This window comes from Mizuhopecten yessoensis, unplaced genomic scaffold (assembly GCF_002113885.1).
Source record: "Mizuhopecten yessoensis strain PY_sf001 unplaced genomic scaffold, ASM211388v2 scaffold627, whole genome shotgun sequence".
Classification (NCBI taxonomy): Eukaryota; Metazoa; Mollusca; class Bivalvia; order Pectinida; family Pectinidae; genus Mizuhopecten; species Mizuhopecten yessoensis.
The window spans coordinates 17709-33010 of record NW_018403641.1 but is presented as its reverse complement, the minus strand read 5'-3'; the positions used below and the strand labels follow the sequence as shown (position 1 = coordinate 33010).

Sequence of the window (15302 nt, the reverse complement as noted above, 5' to 3'; positions counted from 1 at the left end):
TTGAAAAAGACAACTTATTTTAAAATATGTTTCCCTTTGTGTCGTTAAAAACGGGCTTTTGACAGGATGCACAGAAAAGATCTTCTCTGTTTATGTGTGTATGTGTGTGTATCATATTGTATTTTTGTAGACTTAAAGTAATATTTCTGTGTTTAACCAGAGACGTATAATCTGGTTTAACGAAAATCTCTCAAATAAACAGGTTCTGTATAGAGGACTAATTGCCTTTATGGCATAGCGCGAGATAAGTGAAAATGACAATACATGCTGCGCGCGCATAAATACCCGTGTGACCGGTTTTGGTATTGTTAGTCCAGTCCGATCTCAGGCGGGTCAGCAGCTCGGAGTGTCGTAGAACGGAGGTAAGTGTTTATAATAACTATAAAACCATTGCAATTAGTACTGCATACAGCTATTTTATAGCTATATATTTTTGTAATGGTCATCCCGATTATTTTCTATCGTTTAGAAATATGTTTCATTTTGCATCAATATCAATTGCCGCTTTGCACCCCAAAATGAATAAAAATATCTTTACCTTCGATCTTGTACAATATAAAATATTTTCCACTTTGTACAAAATATCTTTATAATATCAAAACAACTGCTCACCCTATACAATTATCTTTGTTAATTTCAACATTGGTCAAATCACGGAATTAGATTATCTAAGTCCGTGGTCAAATGAAATGAAACAATTAAATGTGAACCTGTGGTTGTGAAGAGACAAATATTGATTATTAGGTTTATTGTTAACGTTGGTAATTTTATGTCTTTGTTATGAAATTAAATTATTACATGTATATAAGACAAAGATGTGTAGAAGGTTGTTTTTTAAGACAAAAATTTATTTAAAGACTTTTAGTGTAACAAAATAGATATGACATTCATTAGCAGGTGACAGTGAATATTGTCAAACCTCAAAAACCCATTGTCACCCTCGGATTCACCTGGGGTGACATTGGTTTTCTCAGGTTGACAATGTTCACTGTCACCTGCTAATGAATGTCATATTTATATATTATCATCTGAAAAACCACTTCCATTTGAAATACCTCCGTCCATCCATTTACAAAATATCGTTATCATCTCAAAAACAATTGCCCATCATATCAAAAACATCGTTACCATCTCGAATATAACTGTAGACCCTATATAAATTATCACTTCAAATCTTGAATACCACTGGGGCTGCCCACTCCATAAAAAGTATTTCTGCTGTCTGAAATACCACTGGGGCTGCCCACTCCATAAAAAGTATTTCTGCTGTCTGAAGTACCACTGCCCACTCCATAAAAAGTATTTCTGCTGTCTGAAATACCACTGCCCAGCCTATACACAATATCTGTACCATCTGAAATGCCACTGCCCAGCCTATACACAATATCTGTACCATCTGAAATCCCACTGCACAGCCTATACAAAATATCTGTACTATCTGAAATACCCCTGCCCAGCCTATACACAATACCTGTACCATCTGAAATACCACTGCCCAGCCTATACAAAATAATTGTACCATCTGAAATACCACTGCCCAGCCTATACACAATATCGGTACCATCTGAAATACCACTGCACAGCCTATACAAAATATCTGTACTATCTGAAATACCACTGCCCAGCCTATACACAATATCTGTACCATCTGAAATACCACTGCCCAACCTATACAAAATATCTGTACCATCTGAAATACCACTGCCCAGCCGATACAAAATAACTGTACCATCTGAAATACCACTGCCCAGCCTATACACAATATCTGTACCATCTCAAATACCACTGCCCAGCCTATACAAAATATCTGTACTATCTGAAATACCACTGCCCAGCCTATACACAATATCTTTACCATCTGAAATACCACTGCCCACCCTATACACAAAATCTGTACCATCTGAAATACCACTGCCCAGCCTGTACAAAATATCTGTACCATCTAAAATCCCACTGCCCAGCCTATACACAATATCTGTACCATCTGAAATCCCACTGCCCAGCCGATACAAAATAACTGTACCATCTGAAATACCACTGCCCAGCCTATACACAATATCTGTACCATCTGAAATACCACTGCCCAGCCTGTACAAAATATCTGTACCATCTAAAATACCACTGCCCAGCCTATACAAAATATCTGTACCATCTGAAATACCACTGCTCACTGCATACAAAAAACAACTATAATCTCAAATACCACTGTCAACCCTACACAAATTATCTGTACCATCTCAAATACCACTGCCCACCCATATACAAAATATCACTACCATGTCAAAATACCACTGCCCAGCCTATACAAAATATCTGTACCATCTCAATTACCACTGTCCAGCCTACACAAACTATCTCGGCCATATCAAATACCACTGCCCACCCTATAAAACATATCTGTATCAACTCAAATATCACTGTCCACCCTATACAAATTATCTCGGCCATATCAAATACCACTGACCAACATATACAAATTATCTCGGCCATATCAAATATCACTGTCCACCATATACAAATTATCTCAGCCATATCAAATATCACTGTCCACCATATACAAATTATCTCGGCCATATCAAATACCACTGACCACCATATATCAGTTATCTCGGCCATATCAAATACCACTGTCCACCCTATACAAATTATCTCGGCCATATCAAATAACACTGCCCAACCTATACAAATGATCTCGGCCATATCAAATACCACTGACCACCCTATACAAATTATCTCGGCCATATCACAAACCACTGCCCACCCTACACAAATTATCTCGGCCATATCAAATTCCACTGCCAACCCTATACAAATTATATCGGCCATATCAAATACCACTGCCCCCCATATACAAATTATCTCGGCCATATCATACCACTGCCCAGCCTGTACAAAATATCTGTACCATCTAAAATACCACTGCCCAGCCTATACAAAATATCTGTACCATCTAAAATACCACTGCCCAGCCTATACAAAATATCTGTACCATCTGAAATACCACTGCCCAACCTATACAAATTATCTCGGCCATATTAAATACCACTGCCCACCCTATACAAATGATCTCGGCCATATCAAATACCACTGACCACCATATATCAGTTATCTCGGCCATATCAAATACCACTGACCACCCTATACAAATTATCTCGGCCATATTAAATACCACTGCCCACCCTATACAAATTATCTCGGCCATATTAAATACCACTGCCCACCCTATACAAAATATCTGTACCATCTGAAATTCCACTGCCTAGCCTATACAAAATATCTGTACCATCTGAAATTCCACTGCCTAGCCTATACAAAATATCTGTACCATCTAAAATACCACTGCCCAGCCTATACACAATATCTGTACCATCTGACCAGCCTATACAAAATATCTGTACCATCTGAAATTCCACTGCCTAGCCTATACAAAATATCTGTACCATCTGAAATACCACTACCCAGCCTATACACAATATCTGTACCATGTGAAATACCACTGCCCAGCCTATACACAATATCTGTACCATGTGAAATACCACTGCCCAGCCTATACACAATATCTGTACCATGTGAAATACCACTGCCCAGCCTATACAAAATATCTGTACCATCTAAAATACCACTGCCCAGCCTATACAAAATATCTGTACCATCTGAAATACCACTGCACAGCCTATACAAAATAATTGTACCATCTGAAATACCACTGCCCAGCCTATAAACAATATCTGTACCATCTGAAATACCACTGCCCAACCTATACAAATTATCTCGGCCATATCAAATACCACTGCCAACCCTATACAAATTATATCGGCCATATCAAATACCACTGCCCACCTTATACAAATTATCTCGGCCATATCAAATACCACTGCCAACCCAGAATAAAATATCTCTGCAACTAAAATATGCCATTGCCCACTCAATATAAAAAATCTCTACCATCTTAAATACGACCCTACAGCTACGTGCCATAGGTTATCACTTGTTATTTGGAATATGATTTTGTTGGATGTTGTTTTCTCTTTTTGTTTTCACCAAGTTCACAAGCCTCCTAAAATAGTTTATTTTTGATAAAGAAAATTTAGTGAATTTAATGCTTCACTGAAATCAATTATTTCAATGTGTGCAATATACTCTAAAATCTTAAACATGTATAACCTGGTTATGAAATATGACATGGTTGAATTGACACTTGACAACCCAACTTTAATCAAGTTAATTATCTAAAAGAGATAATTCTGTTACTGTTCAGAATGGTGGAACCCCAAACCAATCGTGTAAGGGATCAACCAAACTTGATCATAGAAATGCCAAGAACTAATATGGACTTACAGGTCTTTTGTGTGATGTTTATCTTTCTGGCCATTATTGATACAGAATATTAGGGGTATACTAGGTGTGGTACAGCTTGTATTTAGGGTCGGCAATTCATGATCAGCGGTCAACCTTTCATACTCCAAACCGACCGTGGGCTTTTAAAAGCTTGAAGCACAACAGGTTTGACAACATAAAGAATTTCTTAAATCCTGTTTTGCCAAATCTATCCCTATGTACAATGAAATCCTATATACACACAGTTTAAAAATAGAACTTTTAAGAAAGTCTACCTAATGTAAGTGCTGATTGTTGACTGGGCGTTGTTTGGAGGCACTGGTGTAGACAGGTCCAGTACACTACTGAGTGAGCTACATAGCTTTAAAGACCTTTGGCTATATCCACCTTTAATTTACAGCTGTATCGAGCTTGGTTCTTTAAGTGGTCAGTTTTTGGAAAGATTTATCAAAAGTCCCATACAACTATAGGTTCCATTGCAATGTTAAGTACAAAATGCATACAGTTACTTTCTTAATTTTTTTAATGTAAAATTTCTTATTTGTTTACATCAAAGGAAAATAAAAAATGCTTTTATTTGGTGTCTTTTGAAATCAAAATAGTGATAACATATACTTTTTAATGAAAATCAGTGTTGTTTTCTTTTATTAAGAAAATTGTATGAAAAAATAGCTCAAAACACTTTTTTCAGGTACGTTGATATAGTTAATATAGGTCATTACAGCTACATAGCTCAATCAGCAGAGTGTAGCTAATATAGGTCATTACAGCTACATATAGCTCAATCAGCAGAGTGTAGCTTCTATAGGTCATTAGTTTAGTTTAGTTTTTTATTTCCGAATGCAAATCAGCATATAGGTTAATTGATACATAGAATACAAAACATATTTCAAATTTTCAAGATGGCGGAGGACAATTCCATATAAGCAATTATCACATAAAAAGAATACATAATTTAGCAATATTACTACACGAGGGTTTTTCTTTTGGCGGTAGCATATTTTAAATACAGACCCAATCTACGTAATGTTTTAATACTTTTACATGACAATAATTCAATTAATTTATACACACTGGGGCATCGGAAGTAATATTGCTTAATGTATGTGTTTCTCAATACAGAGTAAGCAGGACAAATAAGAATAAAATGTATCTCATCTTCTAAATCATTTTTGTCACAGGCAAAACATAATCTTTGACCTCTCGGAACCCCATTATAACGTCCAGATTCGATATTAAGGGAATGCGCCTGCATGCGATATTGACTCAACATTTTTTTGGTATTAAATGTTAAAGGCTTTACTAAATAGAATTGCATATTAAAAGTATCGACAAGATGTCTATATAAATAACATTTAGAAGATGTTTCAAACGCACCACGTAATTCCTGAATAAATACGTCATGCAGACGTTGGGTATACATTTCCACAAATTGTTTTTCATTTGGAACATATTGAACATCCCAAATATGATTAAAACCCATTCTATATAAATCATTTTTAACATGATAAACCCAGTTAAGTTTACAATTCGGCTTTTTGACATTAAGCTCAAGTAGTGCATCATAGCATGCTTTTAGTACACAGTTATTTGTATTCAAAATATTTAACCAGTATTTAATTATAGCTACTTTGCGCTTTATATGTAAGGAATAACTTCCTGTCTCAAAGTAAACCATAGAACTATTGACGGTTTTCTTAACGTTTAATAAATCTTTAAGAAAGAGAAGATGGACTTTTTCGATTTGCGGCGATAAACAATTACCCCATACCTCACATCCATAGTTCAGTATGCATGTCACATATGTATCAAACAAAGATAATTTAGTTTCAGTATTAAGGATAAAATCTTTCATTCTTCTTTTTAAAAGATAAAAAGCATTCCTGCCTTGAGATGCCAACGTGTTTTGTGCTACGGTGAATCTTCCATTATAATAAAAAACTAATCCTAGATAACAAAATTTGTCCACTATCTCAATTGACTTGCCATTAAACGTCCAGTTTTCAGTAGGTAAGATTCTTTTACTTTTTCTAAAAATTACAATTTTAGTTTTATCATAATTAACAGTTAAATTCCATTTATCAGTGTAACATTGCAGACAATCTAGCATGTGCTGAAGATTGTTAACATCTTCCGAAAACAAAACTGTGTCATCGGCATACATTAACATAAACAGATTAATCAATTGTAGTTCATAACCTTGACAATTGGAATTTAAAAACTCACTCTCCATATCATTAACGAATAATGAAAAAAGCATGGGCGATAACGATTCCCCTTGTCATTACAGCTACATAACTCACTCAGTGTACTGGACTAACAACAGTTAAATAAGGTGACTTGAGTGACTGGAAAACAAGGCCGTGGTCGGAAAGGGGGTGCTTATTTTCTGAAACAGTATTCCTGAGATAGTATTACCCATTCCGTTTCGTCCCATCCTTTAATTTCCTGTCCTAATTCAATGTCACCCTTTTAATGACTTCATTCCATTCCTTAAAGATTTTAAACAATCTTTAAAAATATGTCACATATAAGAATAGCTCAAAATATTTAGTATTTCAGAGTTCGAATATCAAGGCCAAGGTCACTGTTTCTACTTACAGAGAAATTCGTTATAACTGACGCTAAATTTGCTTGGGAGTAGGGAATTCATGTGTTATACATTTTCGTTGGCCCAAATAATTGTGAGTTTATGCTGTGGCATGGCAGCTGCTACCTGTCATAGTTTTCTTGTAAAAGTCTACTCTTCATGAATGGCTGTTTAGAGTTTAACCAGATTTGGTATAATGCATTATTGCAGCCAGATAATTCAGTTTTGTATAAGGGAAAAGTGTGTCTTCCTCCCCTTGAGGGTTTAGGAACAGGGCCCGCTCGGGGGATTCAGGTAATTTTAGCTATAAAAGACAACTTCTTCTGAAATTCAAAAGATAAATATGGATAACCTGCTTCATCAAATAATCATCAAAGGTAGTTTCAGATGATGAAATTGTATAGTCCCCAAGATATATAAAGAAAATAAAAGAACACTCTATTTAACCCCCCTGATTAGCCCTTAGATTTAGCCGTGTTCCGGGAGGCTTGTCCAGATGTCCAGGTAATCACGTGGATACGGATCTGAACCCTTAAACGGCAGACACAAATATATAGATCTCCACCAGATCTGTTAGGGAGCATACACAAATATATAGATCTCCACCAGAGCTGTTAGGGAGCATACACAAATATATAGATCTCCACCAGATCTGTTAGGGAGCATACACAAATATATAGATCTCCACCAGAGCTGTTAGGGAGCATACACAAATATATAGATCTCCACCAGATCTGTTAGGGAGCATACACAAATATATAGATCTCCACCAGATCTGTTAGGGAGCATACACAAATATATAGATCTCCACCAGATCTGTTAGGGAGCATACACAAATATATAGATCTCCACCAGATCTGTTAGGGAGCATACACAAATATATAGATCTCCACCAGATCTGTTAGGGAGCATACACAAATATATAGATCTCCACCAGATCTGTTAGGGAGCATACACAAATATATAGATCTCCACCAGATCTGTTAGGGAGCATACACAAATATATAGATCTCCACCAGATCTGTTAGGGAGCATACACAAATATATAGATCTCCACCAGATCTGTTAGGGAGCATACACAAATATATAGATCTCCACCAGATCTGTTAGGGAGCATACACAAATATATAGATCTCCACCAGATCTGTTAGGGAGCATACACAAATATATAGATCTCCACCAGATCTGTTAGGGAGCATACACAAATATATAGATCTCCACCAGATCTGTTAGGGAGCATACACAAATATATAGATCTCCACCAGATCTGTTAGGGAGCATACACAAATATATAGATCTCCACCAGATCTGTTAGGGAGCATACACAAATATATAGATCTCCACCAGATCTGTTAGGGAGCATACACAAATATATAGATCTCCACCAGATCTGTTAGGGAGCATACACAAATATATAGATCTCCACCAGATCTGTTAGGGAGCATACACAAATATATAGATCTCCACCAGATCTGTTAGGGAGCATACACAAATATATAGATCTCCACCAGATCTGTTAGGGAGCATACACAAATATATAGATCTCCACCAGATCTGTTAGGGAGCATACACAAATATATAGATCTCCACCAGATCTGTTAGGGAGCATACACAAATATATAGATCTCCACCAGATCTGTTAGGGAGCATACACAAATATATAGATCTCCACCAGATCTGTTAGGGAGCATACACAAATATATAGATCTCCACCAGATCTGTTAGGGAGCATACACAAATATATAGATCTCCACCAGATCTGTTAGGGAGCATACACAAATATATAGATCTCCACCAGATCTGTTAGGGAGCATACACAAATATATAGATCTCCACCAGATCTGTTAGGGAGCATACACAAATATATAGATCTCCACCAGATCTGTTAGGGAGCATACACAAATATATAGATCTCCACCAGATCTGTTAGGGAGCATACACAAATATATAGATCTCCACCAGATCTGTTAGGGAGCATCCTTTGGACCAGAAAAATGGAGCCTAAAATGGATACGTTAGTAATACTTCTTTTAATGAGAGTATGTTACTGTGTCAGCTTACATATCTATGTGAGTAATACAGGCCCTCTGGGTATCTTGTCAGATTTTTAAAATTAAATGAATCATTTTTTCTGAATTGATGTGTACCTATTGATGTCCAGCTGTGTGGTTTTTGACAGTTTTTTTTGTAATGCCAAGGAGTGTTTTCTCTGGAGTGTCCAGCTGTGTGGTTTTGGACAGTTTTTTTGTAATGCCCAGGAGTGTTTTCTCTGGAGTGTCCAGTTGTGTGGTTTTGGACAGACATGATCATTAAGATTCCAAGGTCACAACTCCTCACACAGTCTCTCTTTGTTGTTCCTCTCCTCACACAGTCTCTATTTGTTGTTCCTCTCCTCACACAGTCTCTATTTGTTGTTCCTCTCCTCACACAGTCTCTCTTTGTTGTTCCTCTCCTAACACAGTCTCTCTTTGTTGTTCCTCTCCTCGCACAGTCTCTCTTTGTTGTTCCTCTCCTCGCACAGTCTCTCTTTGTTGTTCCTCTCCTCGCACAGTCTCTCTTTGTTGTTCCTCTCCTCGCACAGTCTCTCTTTGTTGTTCCTCTCCTCGCACAGTCTCTCTTTGTTGTTCCTCTCCTCACCCAGTCTCTCTTTGTTGTTCCTCTCCTCACACAGTCTCTCTTTGTTGTTCCTCTCCCCAACAGCTCTCTTTATGGAAACAGAAATGTATTACAGAGGTCAGCTTGTCTAAAATATCTTGTTAATGCAAGAGTTTTTCCCATAAGAACAGGTTTCTCTTTAATTATTAAACCTCAGGTCTGAAGTTTTTAAAAGTTTTCCCATCAAACACAGGTAGGGATAAGAAAGGCAGGTTCACCTGTGGACCATTTTCTTCGGTATTTGGTTATATCGGCCCAAGGTAATATCGGCCAGGCCTAGTTTACCCAAGTGAAATCGGCCCAAGTTAAAATCGGCCCTACTATGTATCTATATGTTAAATACATGGGATTTTTACATTTATAAGTAGAATTATATTTAAATAAGTACATTAAAGGATTTATTTAATTACGTACTGGTGTTGTTGTTTTGTTTGTATTGCCTTACACAAACAATGATGTTCGCCTACCAGACTGTATGCATCGGCTAACTTCGTCATTAATCATATAAAAAAAAATCATTCGAATAATTATATCTAATTAAATAATGTCAGTGTTTCAGATTACACACAAAATGATAACTATCTTACGCGACGTATATAACAGATTACATTTGTACAGGTTACCTCCCCTTGTGGAACTCGCGACTGAGACATGGAAATGCAGAAAGGAATTTATTAATTTAAATCATAGACCTAAATTAACTTTAGGTCTCTGTTTAAATATATATGTTCAGAGGTTGATATATAAATGAAACCCAAAGAAAGGGATTATTTATAACATTTATGTATATTCCATGTATACATAGGGCCGTTTTTACCTTGGGCTGATATAACCATAAATCATTAGACATGTGACCAGTGAAGTATATGTACATAAAGGTGTAAAATGTGTACGAGTTGTCCACAAATCGATGCTGATTCGGCTACGCTGTAAGCATATGTATGATTAGTTGTTAGAAATGTACTGAAATCACTCGATTCAGCTACGCTTTGTTTAATACTTGGTCAAAGATGTGCTGGAGTCTATGAGCCCCCTGATCTCGATTTAGAACTGACCCACTGCGGCGTATTCAGATGGCTTCCTTTATCTGCCGCTTGATAGTTATCATATTTTAATGCACACTTCTTAAATTGTTTATACACGAATGAGTGTATTTTACAGAAGTTACTTAGAGGTAGGTTCTATATTCAATGGAGCTTATTTAGATGTGTATTTTGTATTCAATGGAGGTTATTTAGTTGTGTATTATGTATTCAATGGAGTTTATTTAGCTGTGTATTATGTATTCAATGGAGCTTATTTAGATGTGTATTATGTATTCAATGGGGCTTATTTAGTTGTGTTTTATGTATTCAATGGAGGTTATTTAGTTGTGTATTATGTATTCAATGGAGCCTATTTAGTTGTGTATTATGTATTCAATGGGGCTTATTTAGTTGTGTTTTATGTATTCAATGGAGGTTATTTAGTTGTGTATTATGTAGTCAATGGAGCTTATTTAGTTGTGTTTTATGTATTCAATGGAGCTAATTTAGATGTGCATTATGTAGTCAATGGAGCTTATTTAGTTGTGTATTATGTATTCAATGGGGCTTATTTAGTTGTGTATTATGTATTCAATGGAGTTTATTTAGTTGTGTATTATGTATTCAATGGAGCTTATTTAGTCATGTATTATGTATTCAATGGAGGTTATTTAGTTGTGTATTATGTATTCAATGGAGTTTATTTAGTCGTGTATTATATATTCAATGGAGTATTTTTAGTTGTGTATTATGTATTCAATGGAGCTTGTTTAGTTGTGTATTATGTATTCAATGGAGCTTGTTTAGTTGTGTATTATGTATTCAATGGAGCTTGTTTAGTTGTGTATTATGTATTCAATGGAGCTTGTTTAGTTGTGTATTATGTATTCAATGGAGCTTGTTTAGTTGTGTATTATGTATTCAATGGAGCTTGTTTAGTTGTGTATTATGTATTCAATGGAGCTTATTTGGTTGTGTATTATGTATTCATTGGGGCTTATTTAGCTGTGTATTATGTATTCAATAGAGGTTATTTAGTTGTGTATTATATATTCATTGGAGCTTATTTAGTTGTGTATTATGTATTCCATGGAGCTTATTTAGTTGTGTATTATGTATTCCATGGAGCTTATTTAGTTGTGTATTATGTATTCAATGGAGCTTATTTAGTTGTGTATTATGTATTCATTGGGGCTTATTTAGCTGTGTATTATGTATTCAATAGAGGTTATTTAGTTGTGTATTATGTATTCAATGGAGTTTATTTAGTCGTGTATTATATATTCAATTGAGTATTTTTAGTTGTGTATTATGTATTCAATAGAGGTTATTTAGTTGTGTATTATGTATTCAATGGAGTTTATTTAGTTGTGTATTATATATTCAATGGAGCTTATTTAGTTGTGTATTATGTATTCAATGGAGCTTATTTAGTCATGTATTATGTATTCAATGGAGCTTATTTAGCTGTGTATTATGTATTCAATGGAGGTTATTTAGTTGTGTATTATATATTCATTGGAGCTTATTTAGTTGTGTATTATGTATTCAATGGAGCTTATTTAGTTGTGTATTATGTATTCAATGGAGCTTATTTAGCTGTGTATTATGTATTCAATGGAGGTTATTAAGTTGTGTATTATATATTCATTGGATCTTATTTAGTTGTGTATTATGTATTCAATGGAGCTTATTTAGTTGTGTATCATATATTCATTGGAGCTTATTTAGTTGTGTATGATGTATTCAATGGAGGTTATTTAGTTGTGTATTATGTATTCAATTGAGTTTATTTAGCTGTGTATTATGTATTCAATGGAGGTTATTTAATTATTTATTATGTATTCAATGGAGCTTATTAAGTTGTGTATTATATATTCATTGGAGCTTTTTTAGTTGTGTATTATGTATTCAATGGGGCTTATTTAGATATGTAATATGTATTTAATGGGGCTTATTTAGTTGTGTATTATGTATTCAATGAAGTTTATTCAGATGTGTATTATGTATTCAATGAGACTTATTTAGATGTGTATTATGTGTTAAATTGAGCTTATTTAGTTGTGTATTATGTATTCAATGGAGCTTATTTAGATGTGTATTATGTATTCAATGGAGGTTATTTAGTTATTTATTATGTATTCAATGGAGCTTATTTAGTTGAGTATTATGTATTCAAAGGAGCTTATTTAGATGTGTATTATGTATTTAATGGAGCTTATTTAGATGTGTATTATGTATTCATTGGGGCTTATTTAGTTGTGTATTATGTATTCAATGAAGCTTATTTAGCTGTGTATTATGTATTAAATGGAGCTTATTTAGTTGTTTATAATGTATTAAATGGAGCTTATTTAGTTGTGTATTATGTATTCAATGGAGCTTATTTAGTTGTGTATTATGTATTCAATGGGGCTTATTTTGGAGGGAGTTGTGTAGTTGAAGATATTTATATAAAAGGGAGTTCTGTATTTGATAGAGCTTGTTTAGAAAGGAGTTTTGTAGTTAAAGGAGCTTATTTAGAAGGGAGTTCTGTATTTTATGGGGCGTATTTAAAATTGGAGTGGTGGATATGATGGAGCTTAATTAAAATTGGAGTGCTGGTTTTGATGGAGCTTATTTAGAATTGGAGTGGTGTATTTGATGGAGCTTATTTAGAATTGCAGTGGTGGTTTTGATGGAGCTTAATTAGAATTGGAGTGGTGGTTTTGATGGAGCTTTATTAGAATTGGAGTGGAGGTTTTGATGGAGCTTAATTATAATTGGAGTGGTGGTTTTCATGGAGCTAATTAGAATTGGAGTGGTGGTTTTGATGGAGCTTAATTATAATTGGAGTGGTGGTTTTGATGGAGCTTTATTAGAATTGGAGTGGATGTATTGATGGAGCTTAATTATAATTGGAGTGGTGGTTTTGATGGAGCTTAATTATAATTGGAGTGGTGGTTTTGATGGAGCTTATTTAGAATTGGAGTGGAGGTTTTTAAGCATATTGTGTTACAGATCACTTTTCATTTCTATGATCTAAATGGTAGAATGTTCGAATAGTAAAGATATCCTTTTGGTACTCTAATAGATTCTACCACCACACTAAGGAACATGGAACTTGTATTTATCTGCAGACTAAATTTAGCAAACAAAAACCACTAATGTAACAAAAAGAAATGGGATATTGAGATAGCCTGGTATTTCTTTTGGTCACACTAAGGGTTGTGTGATTAATCGTAGGCTGACTGTACCGTGGTACCATGGCCACACCTCGACCAGAGGTTTTAACTCGTCAGCAAGTGTAGGACAATGTTTACCTTTCATTGAATAATACCTTCCATTGACCGTGACAGGGCGTAGGTCACTCCACCTCGCAATACTGGTTTGACGACATTCAAAGGAATGGCTTTGTCCTTGAATTGAATGGAACGGTACTTATGGTTTTAAAATAGATTATCAAATAAGACTGAGCGGTACTAACTAGGGTGAGTGACAACTTAGTGTCCTGTTTCTGACGGAGGGAATTGGTTCAGTGTTGGACTGCTGTTAACAGGTAGGGCCTTATTGATGCAATATTCTGTAAAAATGTTTCACACTTTGCTGTTGATTTTTATACATTGTTGATATGCTCTCACCTGCTTTTATCATCTTTTTTTATAAAGGTTTCCAATTGTTTTGAAGGAAGTTGTTTAAACTCAAAAGTAATCATACAAAATTAACATAACATGTGATTACTTCAATCTTCTTGTTTTCTTGCCGTTTTTGTTTTTTTCGTTTTCTTTGAAATATATTTGTTATGGTTCTGTACACGAATTTGATTAAGGAAAGGTACAAGTAATGTATCTGAAAAGACTACGTTAAAGTGTTTATATATAGCCATACAATTTCACCCAAAATTGTAGCAAAGGATTTATGTTTTCTGAATTATTCATATCCTTGATTCAAATTTGGACATGACTTAATCACAGTTTTTAATATTTGAGTTAAACGTTTACCTGTTCTTCAGTCTTTTGTTTGGTTTGTTGACCAAGTTTTGACCATGTAATGTAAGGCTCCGTCACCTGAGGGCCTACAGCTAGTCACCACACCTTACGTTCTGCATGTCTTAACTCCTAGTAAAACAAACTTAAGTCAGTAGTGGAATGTGTGTGTGGTGGGACGTCCCCAATGTTTGCTAGGCCTAATGAGACAGTTAACTCTGAAGTGGAGTGGGTGTGTGGTGGGACGTCTCCATTGTTTGCTAGGCCTAATGAGACAGTTAACTCTGTAGTGGAGTGGGTGTGTGGTGGGACGTCCCCAATGTTTGCTAGGTCTAATGAGACAGTTCACTCTGAAGTGGAGTGGGTGTGTGGTGGGACGTCCCCAATGTTTGCTAATAATAATAATAATAATATTTATTCGGTAAAAGCAAGATACAGGTACAAATATCACATAAGATCACAGATTTCAATTGCATAATAATCACAGATTTATCACAGTATTTAGCTTATCACATCAAAGTTAATATCACAAATTTTGGAGCACTATAATTACAATGTATCTGTTTGACTAAGCTTTAACCTAGGATATCCCATGAAAGCTGGGTGGCAGCTTATTTCCAATGGGGTCCTCTAGTATAGATCTTAATTACTTAGATAACAAAAGGTCCTAAGGATTTGACCTTATAATATGAATATAAGATGGTATAATTTCTCGTAATAATATATATA

General features: G+C 35.1%; 1 protein-coding gene across 1 annotated transcript in view; it reads left to right on the top strand.

The window, feature by feature from the left end:
• Nucleotides 1-323: 323 nt before the first annotated feature.
• LOC110451167 (cell adhesion molecule 3-like) overlaps nt 324-15302 on the top strand; it is a gene marked incomplete at its 3' end in the record, with an annotated part of 28860 nt that continues 13881 nt past the window's right edge. Inside the window, exon 1 of the mRNA XM_021499034.1 lies at nt 324-362. The remainder of the gene's footprint in view (nt 363-15302) is intronic.